The 19538-nt window shown below is 34.0% G+C and overlaps 1 long non-coding RNA gene across 1 annotated transcript; it reads right to left on the bottom strand.

Annotated features, from left to right (window-relative positions):
• Positions 1 to 645: 645 nt before the first annotated feature.
• On the bottom strand, positions 646 to 4624 carry LOC124899678. Its single transcript, XR_007056979.1, has 2 exons — positions 1601 to 4624; positions 646 to 1512 (listed from the first exon to the last, which is right to left on the bottom strand). It is a non-coding gene; the product is annotated as an uncharacterized LOC124899678 (long non-coding RNA).
• Positions 4625 to 19538: the final 14914 nt, after the last annotated feature.

The raw sequence follows: 19538 nt of genomic DNA, 5'->3' as shown, positions 1-19538 counted from the left end.
ACACTCCTTAAGGTACGAGTATAAACTGCATGTCCACTCCTGGCCCACAGAGTATAAAATGTGTATGGCTCACAAAAATAAAATATAATAAATAAGTCCGCTAGGTTGAAAACCTTGAAATAGGTGGCCTAGGCAAAAGTTAGGACAAAAAAAACACTCACCCAGTACTACGTCGTGACTTAATCCTCTTTACTAAGGTACAAAGGCGCTTGGAATTTCATTCTGAGTTCAGTTACATAAGTGTCCAAAAGTACATGTCCCCTCTTGATCCACCATATGAAAGTTAAGCATGCATACATCTCAATTAAGTTTTGAACTCATGCCAAATACTTGTGGCTCAATGGGGGCAACCCGTTAAAAGAAAAGAAAGCTCTTTAATAGGATTTGGAATATCCAAAGCCTACATTTGGGGCGTAGATCTGCCAAGCTTGAAATTATCGAGTTTGGAAGTCAAAATATTTAATTCCTAAGTCTTCCAAACTGAATTTTTAAGTATACCTTAGTTGTGAGACAAAGACATGAAGCCAATAGTCGACAAGTTCAAAGAGAAAGCTAGAGTTTAATACTACAACATTAGCACATCAACATAAGCAAGCGATTCTTGGAGTTGAAATTCAAAAGGAATATTAAAAGAAATATAAAATATAAAAAGAGGTTTTTTATTACAATTAATAGATCCAGCTACTGAATAAAAGGGTAAAAGAAAGCAACAAGAAGGTTCGAAGGAAGACATCTCCTAAGGCTAATCTAAGTATAGCTTATAATTGACTAAATCTTTTAAAGCAGTCTCTAAGACTTGCTTCCACTTCTCCACGACATTTGAAGCATTTACTGTTGCAAGAGAGATATCATAACACTTGTAAAACTCATCTTCAATAGTTGAAACTTTGGATTTCATCTCTACAGCTTCTTGTTTGGTAGTATCTCGAAGAGGTTTAAAATTTTTCACCTTCTTTCTCGCCTTCTTAAGAGATTTGCAGGCAGCAGAAACTTCTTCAGATTTCTCATTCATGTCCCATAATACAAGCTCAAGATGCTCTTTGGCTTTCAAATATGTCTTTGAATCTTTAATTATTATGGTTTTATCAATAAGGGTGGATTGTACTTGGTCATAGGAAGTTGAAAGCCCAAAGAAAGACCCCAATAAATTCTGCATGGGGAATATCTTTCCCCATTCTACTCATGTCATTGAGTATGACTTTGACGTTATCTTAGATTAAAAAAAAAACATGATTTGGAGTAAGGCCTGCAAGTTTGGTACGGATACTAATCCAAGCCTTCATGATAAATTCTTTTTAAGCTCTGGAATAACCTTCTTGCCATAAAAAATAAACATGGCTACCGCTAGCTGTCGGGAAAAGTTTGACTTTACATTTGCTTTGACTTTACCGCAAGGGTTAGAAGTGACCTCTTTGGATGACAAAAGAAACTTTCTTGAGTCTGGACCTACTACAAACTCGCTGCTATCTTGTGGCTTACTTTGGTGAGGATCTTCCAAAACTTGGACATTGTCTGGCTCCACAGACAAAGAAAAACATCATATGAGGGGTATATAAAGGCGATTCATATACTATGAAATAGTAGAGAGTTAAGTCATTACCTTCTCGATGGCTGGCGGAGTCTTAGATAAACTAGCAAGAATCTACACATGGGAGTTAGAATCACGTTGCTTTGCCAAGGATGGCTTTACCTTCTTCCAACAATGATCACCATGACTACTATCGCTCTGAGTTTCTGCATGTGAAGGTCCCTTGACTTTGTATGGAATGACTACCTTAGATTTTAAAATAGGAGGCTTAACCACAATTAGGACCTTCTCACCATATTCTTGAGGAGTTTTGACAATAGGACCTATGGTGTTCACCAAAGATTACAAGTTAACTTCATGAAAGTTTCCATAAATTTTGTCCCACCAAGATTTATACGACGTGGATGAATATCTTCGCACATTGGATGTGGATTTAGGAAAATTTTATTTCAACATAGAACCATCCAATACATAAATCCAATGAAATTTAAGGCCTTCATCGGGTGAAGCACTGCGAATATCATCTTTCAAGATTCTATGAAGGCCTTGATAAAACCAAAACTGAAAGCTAAACCAATGTAGACTGTATGGCTCAAGTATGAATGAACCTCTATATCTGAAAGGGAGGAAGTTAAAATGGAGGCTCATGAAGTAGCTTATCTCTGACTCTTAATCCTTATCTTCATCCCCAAAATGACAAGGAGTGGACTTTCTTGGCATAGGACAAACCCAAATAACACTGTCTCCTTGATGGATGCGCTTTATGGCAAGATCTCTATCAAAGTACCTTGCCCCACCTTTTCTGAATATAACATCATCAATGGAATAAATGGTCCATTAGAAAGTGAAAAATGTGTCTTAAAATAGTAAGCAAGCCAACCATATACATAATAGATAGGAAAGGATACTCTGAGCTGCTCAAGCTACAAAGATTTATAGATTTTGTTTAGACCATTATAAATGATCGGTAGGACTGGAACTGCAAGACTGAAAATTTGCGTATCTGCCATTACAGTTGCAATTCTAAAAGTTCTCGGACGAATGAAATATCCATCCTTAGAGGGAAATACAAAAAAGCACAACAAACATGATAGGAAAGCTGCCAAATATATATCGGTCCTATGTTCATACTTCACTCCAAGTTTAGAAAATGTGGCATCATTTGCACTTTACCACTTTGTTTCTTTCAGAATAGTCCCAGTTAGATTATGGGTTGACTTCAAACGAGCAGATTTTTTCTCCTTCCTCGGTGGAGCTAACTTATATCTTAATACCCTTTTACACCAAAATTTTATCCATTTGCTTAGAGTAACTCTGGGATTAGAAGCCTCTCCTTCTTGAAGATGTTGGAAAGCTACAAACAATAATTCACAAGAACGAGGGATAACTCTCTCACTCTTTTTATCAATACCTGTAAGCTCCTTTGGTTTGGGCACTGCTTCTTTATAAGGAACGCCTCCGATAGGCAGACCTCTAATTTTGTATATCCTAAAGGGATACGGATAGCTCTCCAACTGCAGTAAGTAATGTGTTGGTATTTGGACACCAAGCCTCAAAGAATGTCTGTAATATGTTCGATTTTCAATTATAGGTAAAAAGTAAAGAAAAATCAGCATCATATATTTTTTATGCCTTCAAGGTTTGAGCATTTCCATCTAATATGTCATCATACCATTACCAATATCCTTGAGTGTGATGATATTTACTAGTTATCTCTATAGTGCCACCCTAATATACTTCTCCTTTGAGTACCCGACGTCCTAAGCAAGGACGGGTGCTTGCATTATTCAATTGACGTTGGTTGGGAGTCCAAAGAAGTCATACTTTAACCGATCGATTAACACCAATGTCATATTTTAAAGTCCAATCTAACATATGGATAGAATTTTACAAGGGTGGACACAGATTTGCATACCTTCCTACTATTGGAGTTTCAGTCAATAGCCTAGTTAAAATCATACCATCATCGGCCTCAATTAGGAGATGCTTGCCTTTAGAGGATGATGATGTGTAGTGTCTAAAGTGAACCATCTCTGCAAGTTGCATATACAAAAGAATTTTGGTCAAACATAAAGTCAAGATTCAAAAAATACCTGCAAAAAGGCCAAAGAATAAAAAGGTCCTCCATGTTTTGGCTTTGGTAAATATAGTCATGTATACTTGAACCCAAACTCGTTAAGTCTTAAGGTATCAAAGGCAAAGTTAAACTCTCACACCTTAAGCTGACCATTGTAAAGGGCCCATACTTAGAGAAGACCATCGAATAAATCCATCAGTGAAAGGGCCCATACTTAGAGAAGACCATTGCATAAATGCATCGGTGAAAGGGATCATACTTAAAAAAAACATTGCATCTTTAAGAAACCTTGACTGAATCTTAAGGTGATGGAGGTGAAGTTAACATCTCGCACCTTAAGCCGATGACCACCATCTTCTAGAAAAATTGTTCGGACTTAAGGTGACGAAAGCGAAGTTAAACTTTCGTACCTTAAGTTGATACCCATCATCTTTAAGAATAATTGTTTGGACTTAAGGTCAAAGAGGCGAAGTTAAACTCTCATACCTTAAGCTAATTTCCATCGTCTTCAAGCAAAATTATCCATACTTAAGGTGATGGAGGCGAAGTTAAACTCTCGCACCTTAAGCCGATGTCAACCGTCTTCAAGCAAAATTGTTCGAACTGAAGATAATGGAGGCGAAATTAAAATCTCGCACCTTAAGCCAATGTCCACTATCTTCAAGAAAAATTGTTCAGACTTAAGGTGATGGAGGTGAAGTTAAACTCTCATACCTTAAGCCGATATCCATCATCTTCAAGAAAAATTGTTCGATCTTAAGGTGATGGAGGCAAAGTTAAACTTTCGCACCTTAAACGAAGTATTGCACATGGTTATTTGTTTCAACCTATAAGAAATAGAGAGAGAGAAAAAGACAACAAAAAAAGAGAAAGAAAGAAATAGAAGGAAGATTAAATTACCTGTGAACAATAATGTTGGGTCAGCGTACTAATAAGGCGAATTGATGTTCATAATCTGAGAAGGGTCTCCATTTTATATAGAACAATTGAGGCGGTGGGAAATTTGGTTCCAAGTATGATGTGCATTTATTATTTTTGGATGTCAGCATAATGTTTTATGGAGGGAGAAGTATTAAATTCTAACGTTGACTAGGAATGATCCAAATTAAAGGAATTACAGGGGGCATGAATGTATTGATTGGGCCCACGTCCAATAGCTTTCAAGGAAAATTCCTACTTAACTTTCTGGAAGCTAAAATATACTTATCTTTAGGGATTATTTTCATTTTACCAAATAGTAATATTAGATTAATACTTCAAGTTTAGTATCAAAAGATTAAATATCTCGATAAATCTTGAAGTGGGGGCATTTTGTGGGCAACGAAATTTTATTAAATCAAAATTCATACGAAATTTGGATTATATTCAATTCAAAATATATATTAGTATCAAATAAATATTGCAGATTAATATAATTGAATTCATTATTTAAGTCCAAATAAGTATGGATTTAAATAAAGTGCAATATTTATTGGGCTAGTCAATTAATTTGGACTATAAATGATGAGCCCACTTTACTAAGCCCTGGATATTGTCATATTATAGTGGCCTAAAGGAGCGCCACAAGTCAAATGATGTGGGATTCCAAATCAAGTGAAAGAGACAATAGAACCATGTCATATGTCAAAATGATGCAGCAGGTCTAGTGTAATAAAAAAAACCATAAAAGGCATCACGTCACTTGAATTTTATTGGTCAGAGGAAGTCCATCTTCATCATGACTCTTTTCGTTCTACAACTAAAATAAGGATCTCATAATTCAGAAAAGAGGACCAACAACTCTAACAAGAAGCAAGAAAAAGCTCGCGAATCAAACACCACAATTTCTCTACAAAGCTCAAACATTCAAATCCAGTTCATCAAGATCCAAGATCAAGATCGCAAAATTCAAGAACAAGCTCAAAAGCCCTTGAATTAAAGCACAAGTCAAAATCAAGCCCATCAAATCAACAAATTAAGTTAAAATTTAAGATCAAGCTTTATGCTCATGAATTTATATTTGAAATGGCGAATCAGAGAATTCATAGAGATTGTAACACTCACATTGAAATCAATAAATTGATTGTTGTAATATATTTTTCTTGTCTTAAATTTTTTATTTTTCGATCTTAAAATTTTATTGTCCAACAATGGGTATATGAGATCTATAGCAAAAGAACCACCACAAAATCATTCCCAACACATGTTCAACATAGTCCAAAAATTTACACAACACAGTTGATACAATGTAATATTATCCACTAGATTTTTTCATCTTTCTTTAGCAATTTTTTTACTTCAGATGATTATAACTCCGACTCACAATAATATGAATTTTCTCAATCAATGATTCCTTAAATCATGATGTTGCTTATATAGATTTCGGACATGGATGAAAGAAATTATTGCTTGTAGTCTAACCTTGTTCTTGAAAACAGGTTATGAAACATAGCTTATTATGAAAGTGAAAGACTGTGTCAAGTTAAAAACTGTTAGAGGAAGTATAAATGAACTTAAATAAAAAAAATAAAGATTTAAGTATTTTGTAAGAATAATAGGTAGAGTCTCAAGACTACTTTGTTGTAAAATAACAAGTCATATAGAGTGGTTTGGGCATCGAGTAGCAGCGGGGTATTGGGTTAGCAGCAGTAGAGGTGGGCATCCGGATAGCAATAATGGAGGTACAAATAATGGGAGTATGCATAGAGATCCAAAAGTATGTTGTTAAATCGTTTACTTTAGTGTTTATGATTTCTTATGTAAGAAGGATCATGAAGTTCGACTGACCTAATCATTTTTCTCATATTTAAGATCATCTAAATCTTCCTTTTAGATTTATTATCTTTCAGTGGTTCAATTCTAAAGTTGCTATCTTTTTCAAGATATTTGGGAATGTAGTTTCTCATTTTCCCTTTGCAGTAGGTGATATAGCATGCGTAATCATACATTTGTCTTTATTTGATGCTTCATCTTGTCATCTTTCGGTTAGTTATATTTGTTACCCTGCTTGGAGAACTCTGCTTTATTTTTTTCCCACTTTCTTGACTTCATAGGAAGCATAGTTCTTAAAAAATGAACATTTATTTGCGCTTAATTTTGTAACGTCAAAAGAATATTTCTTGGAGTAGGTTCAAAAGTGAAATTAGGGAACCTAGACTTAGGTCATTGGACTTTTCAATGTTTAGGCTTGAGCATGATTGACCTTAAAATTACCACAAAAAAAGGGTTGTTGATGAAGACAAGTACTAGTCACACCCTCTTTCTCCTTCATATGAGTTTTGGTGGTATACAAGGTAATTCTCCTTTATTAGGAATAGTAACTTCTCCATGTGTAGATTTTCAAGATAACTAGTTGGATTGTAAGCCTGTTATAGTTTTCTTGGGCCAGTAACAATTTTGGTGAGCAAGTTAATATTAACTTTGAGAAATAAAATATATTCAATAACAAGGACTTCAATAATAAGTTCAAAACAACTAAATAACAAATGAAGTTCAAACTATTATTTGTAGGATAGAAATATCAACAAGAAAAAGATAAAGACGGAATAAAGAATCAAGTTCACTGAATTCATAGTGTGTCCTTACAGAAATTATTCCCCTAAAGTATCTGAGGTTATGGAATATATCCTCCCAGGATAAAATAATTCACTTTAGTTGAATACTGGTACTTCAAATTCTTTGAATTCCAAATTCATTCAATAATAACAAATCACACTAGAGTTCTGGCAAGAAGTAGAAATTTTAATTTCAATATTTTGTGCTAATATTTGAGAAAAATCAGATATTTATAAACAAAAGGTGTTGCTTCAGAAAAGAAGCAATGGTTCTAGAAAAATTGCACTGACGAGTCCATATGTGGATCCATCTACGTCCGCAGATGGCAATGTGCGGTTGCATGTCTCTTTCACTCAAAATAAAAACTTGAGTGATGTTATGGGAAGATCCTGTACTGGAATCTGCATCTACAGATTGCCAAATGCGCACGCAGATCCCATTTTTGTTAGTCAAATAGTGAATTAAAAAATTGTATCCCTTTAATGTGAGTTTTGATATGCCTTCGCACATGCTCATTTGTATCTTTAAATTAAGGAAACATTTTAGATAAGATTTTTTAATTAAATAATAATTAACAATTAAGTTTTAAATAATTTTTTTTTAAATATAATCTTCCAATCGATCATTTCACAAATCCAAAACTGAAGTTGAAGCCGAGCTGGGTGAGCGACAATGACTATAGTGTGAGACCTGTCTTTCACATGTCTCACTAACAACATGGAGTAATGCTTCTATATTGAAGCCTAAGAAAGTTTCGTTCTCACACCAGTATGGGAGAATATGTCTTTCATAAAGTTAAGGCATATTTCACATTTTTTCTCCATTTATTTCCTCCATTTTTCATTAACATTTCAACTAGATCCCAATAATCCCTCACATGAATGGAGAATTTCTATAAGATAAAAGAATATATGGACAAGTATGACATTCTTAAGAAAGATTAATTGTATCTGTTTAAGTAGGTTTTCCTTTCAACTTTCAATATTGAATTTATATAGGATGCACTCGGTCAATTGGTTGATGCAATATCTATGAATCATAAAACCTTATTGTACACCTAGACAATTAATTCATACAACTATCCTTTTACCATTTATGATTCTCACGATTTTATTTGTTTTATCCATGAACACTATTTGGTTTCATGAAAGCTAAGAGAATAGATCTTAACTGTCATTATCCTTGAAGTGGCTTTCACTTCACACTCATATAGTTGTTTTTAAATGTTTAATTCTATAAATAAATTATTTGTCCATATCTACCAAACTTAGAAACCATTAAAAATATTCAAACCTTAAGATTTATCCTTGTTTCCTGAATATTATCTTCATCATGAAAATAGATTTAGTTATTTGATAATGCTGAACCATCATTGATAACTTGTTTGATATTTTTGAACCTAATTCTTAGGATCCCCAATTAGTTATGTAGATTTGCCACCGTGATGACTTGTCATATGTCTTAAACACTTTCTCTTTGATGATCTCTCAACTCCTTCTCAAGTTAGGTGATACGATTCTGAGTTCATATCATTAGTCCTTTGCAAGTAGATCCGACATATTATCTTTTAATGTCACATAGTCACTCATGGTAAGTCTACTGGAGAGTAATTGTCCAATGGTATTATGTCTCGGTCTTATGTGATGAGTTTTTTGCTATGCATTATGTCCCCTTCCCTACCTATTGCAGTTTAAATATCATAGTGTATGCATACTTATTCCAATGATTTGGGACAAAAGGAATATCTTCAAAGAAAGTTTAGATTCATTCAGTTTCTTCACCGACCTTATCTAAAGTGATAAATCCAAATTTCATTGTAAAGCGAGCGATATATGTCTGGTTTAATGATTTCTAACATACTGCTCCTCCTATAAGAGTAAATATATACCCACTTGTGGATTTACTTCATTTAACCCAAAGATCTAATTTGCATCACTATATTCTTCAATTACTACTAAATATTTTTTATAATACAAAGCATTGTTTGAGTGTATTTTAGTTAAACTCTTTTCACTGTAATCCAATGAGATTGATTAGGATTACCTGTGAATCAATCAGTTTTCTGATAGCACATGATATATCTGGTCATACATAATTCATGATATACAACAAACTTTTCAACACTTGCATAATTCAATTATTATCCACTTTCACCCTCATTTTTTTAAGTATAAAACTCACATCTATTGGTACCTTTGAAATATTGATATTCAAATGCTTAAGCGTGTCAAGTACCTTTTCAATGTAATGACATTGTGACAATACTAAGTCTTGTGGAGTTTTATTAATTTTTATTTCTATGATCACATCAACAACTCCAACGTCTTTCATGTCAAATATGCTTGCTAGCATTCGCTTAGTAGTATTTATGTAAGAAATATCCTTACTAATGATCTACATGCCATCAGTATACAAACAAATAATAACTTTATGATTTGGAGTATTTTTAATACAAACACATTTATCAAACTCATTAATCTTAAATCCATTAGTCAATATGGTAAAGTCAAACTTTGTATTCTATTGTTTGGGTACTTGTTTTAGTCTAGTGAGTGACTTAACAACGTTGTACACTTTCCTTTATTTACCAGAAAGCACAAAACCCTTGGATTATTTCATGTTAATTTTTTTCTTCAATTCCCCATTAAAGAAAGTTTTTTTTGCACCTATTTTATGGACTTCAACATCACATACCATAGTTAATGCAATCAACATTCAAATGGATGCAATTCTTGTTACTGACAAATATATGTCGAAATAATCAAGATCTTCTTTTTGTCTAAAGCTTTTAACAAGTCTTGCCTTGTATTTTTCAATATTTTCATCAACTTTCATTGTCCTTTGAAAACCCATTTTGAATCTAAAGATTTATTTTTTGGAGGAACATTAACCAACTCCCAAGTATTGTTGTTCAAGGTTTAATCAATCTCACTATTGAAAGCCTCTTTCCAAAAGAATGAGTCTATAAAACATATGGCTTCTTTGAATGTTTGAGTCTTATTTTAAAGAAAAAATATTACAAAATCATATTTGAAAGAAGTAGATATCCTTTTATGTTTACTACTCCTTGGATTCCCTTTATGTAATACCCCGCATTTTCGGGTTAGTCTACGAACTGTCATTCTTATGTGTATAAGCTATGATCAAAGTGATTCTCATGTGAATATAAGTTTCATGATCTTTATCCTAGTGTGTGAAGTGATCTTGAGGTTAAAAATGTTCATATGAATCACTTATAGCCAAGCTGAGCTAAAATCATTTGATTAGTCCAAAATTTGGCATTCGATTCCACAAAGGTCTACTTTTAACGTGTATAACTTTTTATATACTTGTAATTTTTCATCTCAAGACCCACCAAATTGTTGATAATTTAATTACCCAATAAATTTTATATAATTGAATTATCTTTCCAACGATAATAATTTTGCCAAAATTTGATACCCGAGCGAAAAGTTACAGTCATTTTCGTGAAGAGGCAGTAAGCTGAGGCGATATGCCTGCGACGCACGCTCCATCGCCCCCAAATATTTCCCAAGTTCTGTTTTTGTGTTTTTAAGGGAAAAGGTGTCCTTTCCTTCACCCTAACCCATCCATAACAGATAATTAAAGACCCAAAAATATTATTTACATCATTATTCATCCTTTTCTCTCCAAAAAAAGCCCTAGCCCCCTCAAGAACTCCATCGAATCTTCTTCAAGAAAAGTTCAAGAAAATAATTCAAGAACATTCTCAAGAACATCAATTTCAGTTATCTTCTTCAATAAACAATATTCAAGAACACAAATAGGAATTCAAGTCCAACTTATTCATCAATTCTCCAAGATAATTCAAGATTAAGAATTTTCAATTCAAGAAATCCAAGAACTCATCTTCAAGAGCATCAAAAGAATCCAAGATTAAAGCTTTCTCATCTAAGATCATCAAGTGAGGTATGTAGGGTTTGAACAAAGACAAATCTTTCATTTTTGTTCCCAAAAACTTTAATTTTATTAAAGATTACATGATTTGCAAATTGGGGTTTATACCCAAAGTATCTTATCTTAAGTTTATAAAATTATAAGTGATTTAAGCCTTGAATTGCATGTTTATCCCACCTATTTATGCTTTGAATTGAGGATTTATATCATGAATTGCACATCGCTATTGTGAATTGATATTTTCAATTGTTTCCAAGATAATTATTGCGAATTAAGCTTTACTATGAAATTGTGATCATTTAAGTACATATGCTTTAAACCCAAGTATGAATTTTGATATTTCATGAAGAGTATATTATTAGCATACTTTAACAAGAAAGCATTCAAATTTTAAAGAAAGATTGAGCTTCCGATCCTAAGATAAGATAGGAATCCACATTATTTATTATTTAAAGCAAAGAGAAGCATAATTTAGTTTCATTATAGACCCTTGTGTAAATTTAAGGTGGATTTCCTAAAAGTTCTAAGTAATAAGTATTGGAGTAGTATTTAGCACCGAATTGGGTATGATTCCAAGGTCTCATGCCCCAGAACTACGTGCCACCGTAGGTTTCTGATTTGCCCATAGTGGGCTAAGAAAGTGATCACTAAAGTTAAGGTTCTATTTCGATGGCAAGGGTGGAACAGCTCTCCCCAACATGGGCAAGACATTGGATTCCATGTCAGCTTACATGGTTTATGTCGGTTATAAGAAACTCCCTAAGTCCCAAAGTTCCAAGATTCTCCAAAGTCTCTATGTTTCAAAAGAAAAGAAATGAATGAAAAGTTTTTAGAAAACTAAGTGTAAAGGCTCATAAGTTTTACTCAGATTATGCTTTACAGAAAGATATTAGCTTCAGATTTCAAATTTCAGATTTAAGAAGAGAGTCATTTCTACACTTAGACAATATGTTTTACAGATAGAACATTAATACAACTTTTAGAACTAAATGTTATGACTCAGTAGATTTATGAAGTACGATTTACTTTTTATTATTTCAGATTTCAGTAGTTCAGATATTCCAGCTTATATGAGTCATTTACATTGAGCATGCATTGTTTTATAAATGATAATGAGATGATGTTTTACTTATCCATTTCACCCCCATATACTCAGTACATCCTCAAAGTACTGATTCATATATATGTCTATGTGCTACATTGTCTCATAATGTAGGTACGAGTTGTAGCACGCATACTATATTCAAACAGTTATAGATTCCAGCCAACATAATGAGTCCTCCTACTTTGGGAACTTTACTTAGACGTTATTTATGTACTTTACTTTCTTACTCCTATGTATTGATTAGTGGTAGTTGGGGTCGCATCCTAGCTATCTATAGTCAGTATAGTAGAGGCTTCATAGATGTCAGTTAAAGTCAGTCATATAATTTTAGTCCCTCTTTTTAGATTTTATCATAATGTACAATTATAACAGTATTGTATTTTCACAGATTCTATCATTATTATGTTTCCGCATAGTAAACTTAGTCATTTTATACATATTTATTCAATTGCTTATGAGTTATACCAGTAGAAGGGTTAGCTTAGGATCACTTGTGGTCCTAAGCACCGTGTGACATCTTGAGATAGATTTTTGGGGTGTTATACTTTATTAAGTACATTTTGTTGTGGTTCTTCTTGAGTTCATTTTGACTCTTCACTAGAAAACTCATATCTAGTTGAATAGGACTAAATGTGTTCAAATAAAACTGCATTATCTGATTCAATTTCTATATTATCATAAATATTTAAATGTTCAAATTTATAAACCAAAAATCAACATATTTTACTGTTTGTAGCATATTCAGTAAAAATACAGTTCACAGTCTTTGGTTATATTTTGATCCTTTTGGGTATAGAAACTTGGAGACACCCCAACACTTAAAAATATTTTAAGTTGGGTTTCTGACATGACCCAAACTAGGGCTTTGTCGTGATGGATATCTCAAGTCCAACAAGGACTGCAGACCACCCCCAACACCCCAAACTGTAGACCACCTTACACCCATGTCGGATAAATTCTGAACTTATAACAAGATAGCATGCAATAGTTTAAGAAAGTTCCAATACATATCCATAACCAGTCACTGACGACCGACCAACACCGCTCAATAACCATAATAATCTAGACAAAGCCTTCTAAAAAGTGAACCAAAACTGAATATCAATAAAATGTCAGGGCATGACCCAAATATAGACAAAAATAGTATCTGATAGTATATAACAAAAGTAAGAAACATAAGCCTGAAATAGAGCCTTCTAAAGCATGAAAGCTCACCACTTCAAGTCGACTCTCAATCAATCCAGGATCACTGAGCAGGAGAAGTAAAAGTATGGCCAATTCCTACATTCATTGGGCTACAGCGTCCGAAGACAAATAGCGGGGTGAACTCTAGCATGTAACTTAGGAATAAGGATAAAATAATTCCATCAATTTAAATCAAGTCAACCAATACACCATAACCATATGCAAATACATGTATACATATCATGTCGGGTAGGAAACAAGGTTTAGCACTTTAAAAACCTTATCCTCAATTGTGTAGATCAACCGTCAAATAACAATACCCATGAGATATATGGGCCCCATCTCGCACCCCCTGCTCGAGCCCCAGTGCATGTAGTTGCACGAATAAGAGAATAATCTCATATATATGCACACGGGGGACTCAAACCTCCCAATATAAACTAAGGTGACTTAAGCACCCGATTATGTAAATATTTATGGGGGACTTGAACCTCCATAATCATGAAATAATAATAAGAGGGACTTGAACATCCCTGGTCACCTTGACCCCCGTGTTGGCAAATGCGGTTTCTAGTATCGGTCACCCGGACCTCCACTTTTACTACTTAGCTATACAACTCTTATAAAAGCCCAATTAAAATATTAATCAGACAATCACATTCATGAACCATGTTTCACATTAAGGCATACATTTTTGGTATCTTCATACCAACTACACTTGCAAGGTAACAATATGCCAAAACAATTCCCATTAACTAAGAGAAAACAACTCCCTTTGTTCAATAATACAAGGTGGAAGAACACCCACTCCCTTTGTTTATTACCAATGTGTTTTAAATACCTCCTTATGTCATGTAATAGTTCAAGACTAGTTTATTTACAAATCCCCACCTTTCACATAACTCAAAACCAATTTCACACTATGGGATGCAGTCATAACCATTTCAATAATAACAAGTTTGGAAAAATCACAATCCGCTAATTCATCCACCATACTCATGCACCCATAAGTTCAAATCCATATTTAAAGAATGAATAATCATAATCAAATCATGGAAAAACATTGTTCAACACTAAGCATTCAAAACCCACAATCCTTGTTTTCAAAACCAAAACAATTTTATGTGAATAACACTTTAATACATATTCTTTTTAACAAACTAACAATGAGGAAAGAGTCACATGCCTTAAATAGTAAGATGTATAGAGAGAAATCACCCTTGAAAGCCCTAAATGACCAATCTCTTATAAACCCTAAGTTTTATTGACATTGAGGAATTTAAGAGCATTAAGAATTTACTTTGATGTGTTTAGGGGGCTAATAATACCCTAAAGGGGTTATAAGACGTGGGTTACAAGTTGTGTAAGAGGGAAAATATCTAGAATGCCCTTAACTTAAAAGATGAAAAAGGGTCATCTTTGACTACGAGTAAACCATCGACTCGTAACCACTCATTACAACTCATCACTATAAGTCGTAACCAAGGCAGTACCACTAAGTCACCCTGTACTATTATCCTTATGAATCATTGCCTCCACTCATAATGGGACCCTACGACTCATAGGTCCTAGTCATAATCAACATAAAACCCATTTGGGGTATACATTAAACATCCTATGATTATACCTAATGCCTCGTAACATATCCTTAAGGATCTTTGTGAGCCACTCATACTCAGAGGAGAATCTAGCCTCAAACTCATTGGTTTGGTTATGAACCATCCTAGCAACTTGTCAGGACATCCTATGACTCATAGGACGAGTCATAACTAGGGTAGTGAGCTCAAAGCTCAAGGAATTTTCAAGGGCCAAAATCTGAGGTGTTTCAATTCTCCCACACTTAGATCATTCATTCTTGAATAATGGGACAAAGTATTTATTAGTATAAATTGAATCCACATACCTCTAATGATGGGACAATGCATTTATTAGCATGAATTGACTCCACATACCTCTACTCTTACCTTTAACAAAGATTGAAAAATAAGATAAGGAAATCACTCTCTCTATTAACAAAGTTAGAAAACAAAGATGTCCAAAAATACACATACCTTAAGCATAATTATCTAGAGAGTAAAACAAGAATGGATATTTGGACTTTATGTCCTCTTCAACTTTCTAAGTAGCCTATTCAACCTTGTAGTTCCTCCACAAAACCCTTACCGAAGCCACATCGTTTGTCCGTAATCGATAGGAGCCAGATAATTCCTCTAATGAGCTTTCAACTGCCTAGAAGCATAGGCCACCCCCTACCACACTGCATCAACACAAAACTAAGTCCCACATGAGATGTATCATAATAAACCACAAATTTATCATTCTCTTCGGGCAGGGTTAAAACTGGAGCTGAAGTCAAATTACCTTTCAGCTTTTCAAAACTACCCTAACAAGTATCAGGCCATAAGAACTTCACCTTCTTTGAGGTTAACCTAGTCATCAGGGCAGCTATAATTGACAAGCTCTCCATAAATCTCCTATATTAACTGGCTAAACCTAACAAAGTTTGAATATCGGTTGCAGTGTAATACCCCATGTTAGACTTAGTCTAGTTCATCTCCTAGTGCTTTCCTGAGAGGCCTAAAGCCTAAAAATTTATCCAAGTGTTGAAAACTTAGCCTTATTTTGACTCCTTACCTTCAAAGATTTTTAAGTTTACCTTCTGGGCTCCAAGACGGTGATTTTTAAGTTGATTTATGTTCATGGGTGTAATGAGCATGTATTAGGGAAGTTTTGGAATTTTTGGATGAGGTTTGGGTCATATTTGGATATCTAATCCAACAACTCAACGCGATTTCACCGTCTTGCATCAAGAATAGCGATAGGCATGCAATCGTGTCACACCAAGCCCACAAACGGCATTTCAGTTGTAACTTTAATCTCTAGAAGGGCAATTGGGTTATTTACCACCACCCCAAGTCATAAAAACAAGGACTAAATAATGATTTAAGCATAATACATCCTTTCTCCATATATTTTCTCTCCAAGAAACCCTAACATAATTCTAAGAAATCTAAAACTCCTTCGTATCCTCTTACAAATAATTAAGAATTCGATGATTTTAATCCTAGAACTTCAAGAAACAAACTTCAAGAACATATTTAAGAGTTCAAAGCCAAGTTTCTACATTAAGTTAAGCCTAATAAGGTATGTGGGGTTGAACAAGAGTATTTTTTCACCCTTGTGCCCAAATTACATGATTTTAAGATTCAAGTTACTTATTTTGAAGTAGGGTTTGTACCCAAGTTTATACATTCTTGAAGCATGTTATTATCATAAAAATTATAGCTTTTAATATATCAAGAAGTACTTATGTTTAGGTTTTTAACTTACAAGGTTTATGTTATGAACGAGATGTCTCTATCTTGATTTGTTATTGTTGAAGCATTTCAAGAATCATATTTACCATGAAGTTTTATTATGAATTGACATGAGTTTAAATGCATGGGTTTTAAGCCCTAAGTTTAAGTACTGAGATTTCAAAAAGATCATGCCCTTAAGTTTTATTTGATAAGTTCGTACCAAGAATGAGTTTGAGTTTTCAAGAAGACTATGGTCTTGAGTTTCTTTGATGGTTTTATATCAAGATTTAAAGAAAGATGGATCTTTTGATCCTAAGCTAAGAGATGGAATCCACATTTGTTTATTTTGATTATTGTTTAAAGCAAAAAGATGTATAATGGGTTTTCATTATAAACCCTTATGCTATTTTAAGGTGGATTTCCTACACTATAAGCATATAAGTAAGGGAGCAGTATTTAGCATCGAATTGGATATGCATCCAAGGTCGCATTCCCCAGAACTATAAGCTAACATAGTTTCAGCTTATTCCTAATATAGGTGAAGTTACAAAAAGTGATCGCTTAGTTTAAGTCCTATTTTGATGGCTAGGGCAAGAAAGCTTTCCCCAATATGAGATCTACCTGCTATGAGTAAGATGTTGGACTCTATGATAGCTCACATGGTGTATGTCAATTAGAAGAACCTCCCTAAATAGAAAAGAGTAAAAGAAAAGGTTTTAGAACTAAGTGTTATGGCTCACAAAGTTAGTTTTATGCTTTATTTCTCACGTTTATGATTTTGTGGCTTTGTTTTATTCAAGTCAAAGTGAGCCATTTACATTGAGCATGCATTCTTGAAAAGTTTATACGAACATTGAGTTGTTGTTTTAACTATAAACTCACCCCCACATGCTCAGTACATTCCAAAAGTACTGATCCATATATATGTCTATATGCTACATTGTCTTATAATGTAGGTCCTAGCCCTCAGTTATAGCAGCACGATTGATTTCAAGCATCTCCACCTACATCCAACTCTTGGTGAGTCCTCATAGATCGAGGTCCCATTATACTAGATGTTGATATTAGTGAAGTGTTCTAGTCATTTGGTTTTTATTCAGTTCGAGTTAACTGAGGCTTTTCTCAGTGGCTCTCTAGTTAGAAATAGAGGATTGTCTGAATAATTTCCATTTTAGACTACTACAGTATTTGTTTTCAAGTTTAAGACTTTCAGAAAGATATTAATTTAGTTTTAGTTAAGACATTAATTCAGTATTTTGAGATTTTACATGTCAAGTTTATTATTGTTATGAGACCAAAGTTTTTAGTGGGCTTAAAGGGTTAGCTTGGGACTACTCATAGTCTTGAGCACCGTGTGATGTCTAGGGTATTCTTGTGGGGAATTACAAACTTGGTATCAGAGTCTAAGGTTTAAAGAGTCCTAGGGAGTCAAACAAGCCGCGTTACGTAGAGTCTTGATCTTAGGTGTGAAGCATGCCATATTTATGAGAAAGAGGCTACAGAATAATTTAGGAAGTCATCCTCTTTTTTGCATGATCTATCATTCTTACAGTTGTCTCTATCTACTATAACTCGTACTTTTATATGATAGAATATGCCTCCTCGTTGAGCCAATGCACGTAAAAATGGTGACCAACCACCAATGCAAGCCAAATCTCTAAATAAAAATATGTCTCATGCTAAATTTTGGGTTTTTTTCCAGGCATTGGCCTAAGATGTGACTACAAATATTTCAGGCAATTATTACGCTGCGGTCCCATTTCAGCAGAATGGTGATATAGCTATAGCCATAATTCTTAACTTCATGAGAATAAATCTGATGATAGGCGAAATTACGCGCCTATATCAATATATTTTGCCCATATTTTAGCCTAGTTTCGAGAACTAATTATCTATTTCGTACACTTTTAGTCCTTTTTCCTGTAAATGAGCTAACAAATGTGATTAGGAAAGTTTCAGGTATAAATGATGCAAAATACAGCAATTTATGGCTTACTTGACGCAAAAGAAAGCTCACAAACGAGATGGAAAGGAGCTGGACGCATAAAGGACTAAATCTGCTGCATGGAAAATCTGTCCCGGGCTAAAACAGCATTTCTGAAGACTTTGGGACTTACAGACACAAAGCTGGATTTTTGCCATAATACATTAACCTAGTGCAATTAGGTTATGTGTTTCATCATTCTATTTGGATTATAATTTTGTAACCTTACCCTAGTACAATTGGGTCAAGGATTTCATTAGTATATTAGGATTTGGTTATTTATTTTATTAGTTTAGTAGGAGTAGGATAGGAGTATTATAAATACCCTATCATGTTAGAGATTTTAAAGGGAAGGGGGAGACATTCTGACAATTCATTCATCTCCTTACAATTAAGACATCTTCCTACAACCCATTCTCAATTCTTCATTCTTCTACTCTTAAATTCCACAACAAGAGAATCGTTACTTGCTACGGAATCACTAAAACCACACGCCAAACACCTACTATTCACGCCATCCACCATGCAAAACGTGATATCCTTCGCATTCATGGGTAACTAAATCTCTTAGTTGGGGTTATGGAAGCCGAATGAGTTACTATCTATAGCTATGAGTTTGTGAGTTCAAGACAAGTATATTGCTTATATCATTATTCTCTTCATCTTAAATCTACATTCTTTGCAGTTCAAACACAAGAACACGCCATTCTAACATCTAACCTGTTCGAGAGAAAGGTTATTTGTCTAGAAAAGAAGACGCATAGACCAACGCCAGTCTAACATCTGACTTGTTCGAGAGAAAAGTTATTTGTCTGGAAAAGAGATAATGTCAAGGTAGTAGGACACCCTTTCCTATTAAAAAGCTAGTGCCGTACCTGGACTAACTTCTTGGAGAATTCGTACCGTTA

The sequence above is a fragment of the Capsicum annuum genome, chromosome 6, assembly GCF_002878395.1.
Source record: "Capsicum annuum cultivar UCD-10X-F1 chromosome 6, UCD10Xv1.1, whole genome shotgun sequence".
Lineage (NCBI taxonomy): Eukaryota > Viridiplantae > Streptophyta > Magnoliopsida > Solanales > Solanaceae > Capsicum > Capsicum annuum.
Note: the sequence above shows the minus strand (reverse complement) of the source record. Positions and strands in the feature narration are given on the sequence as shown.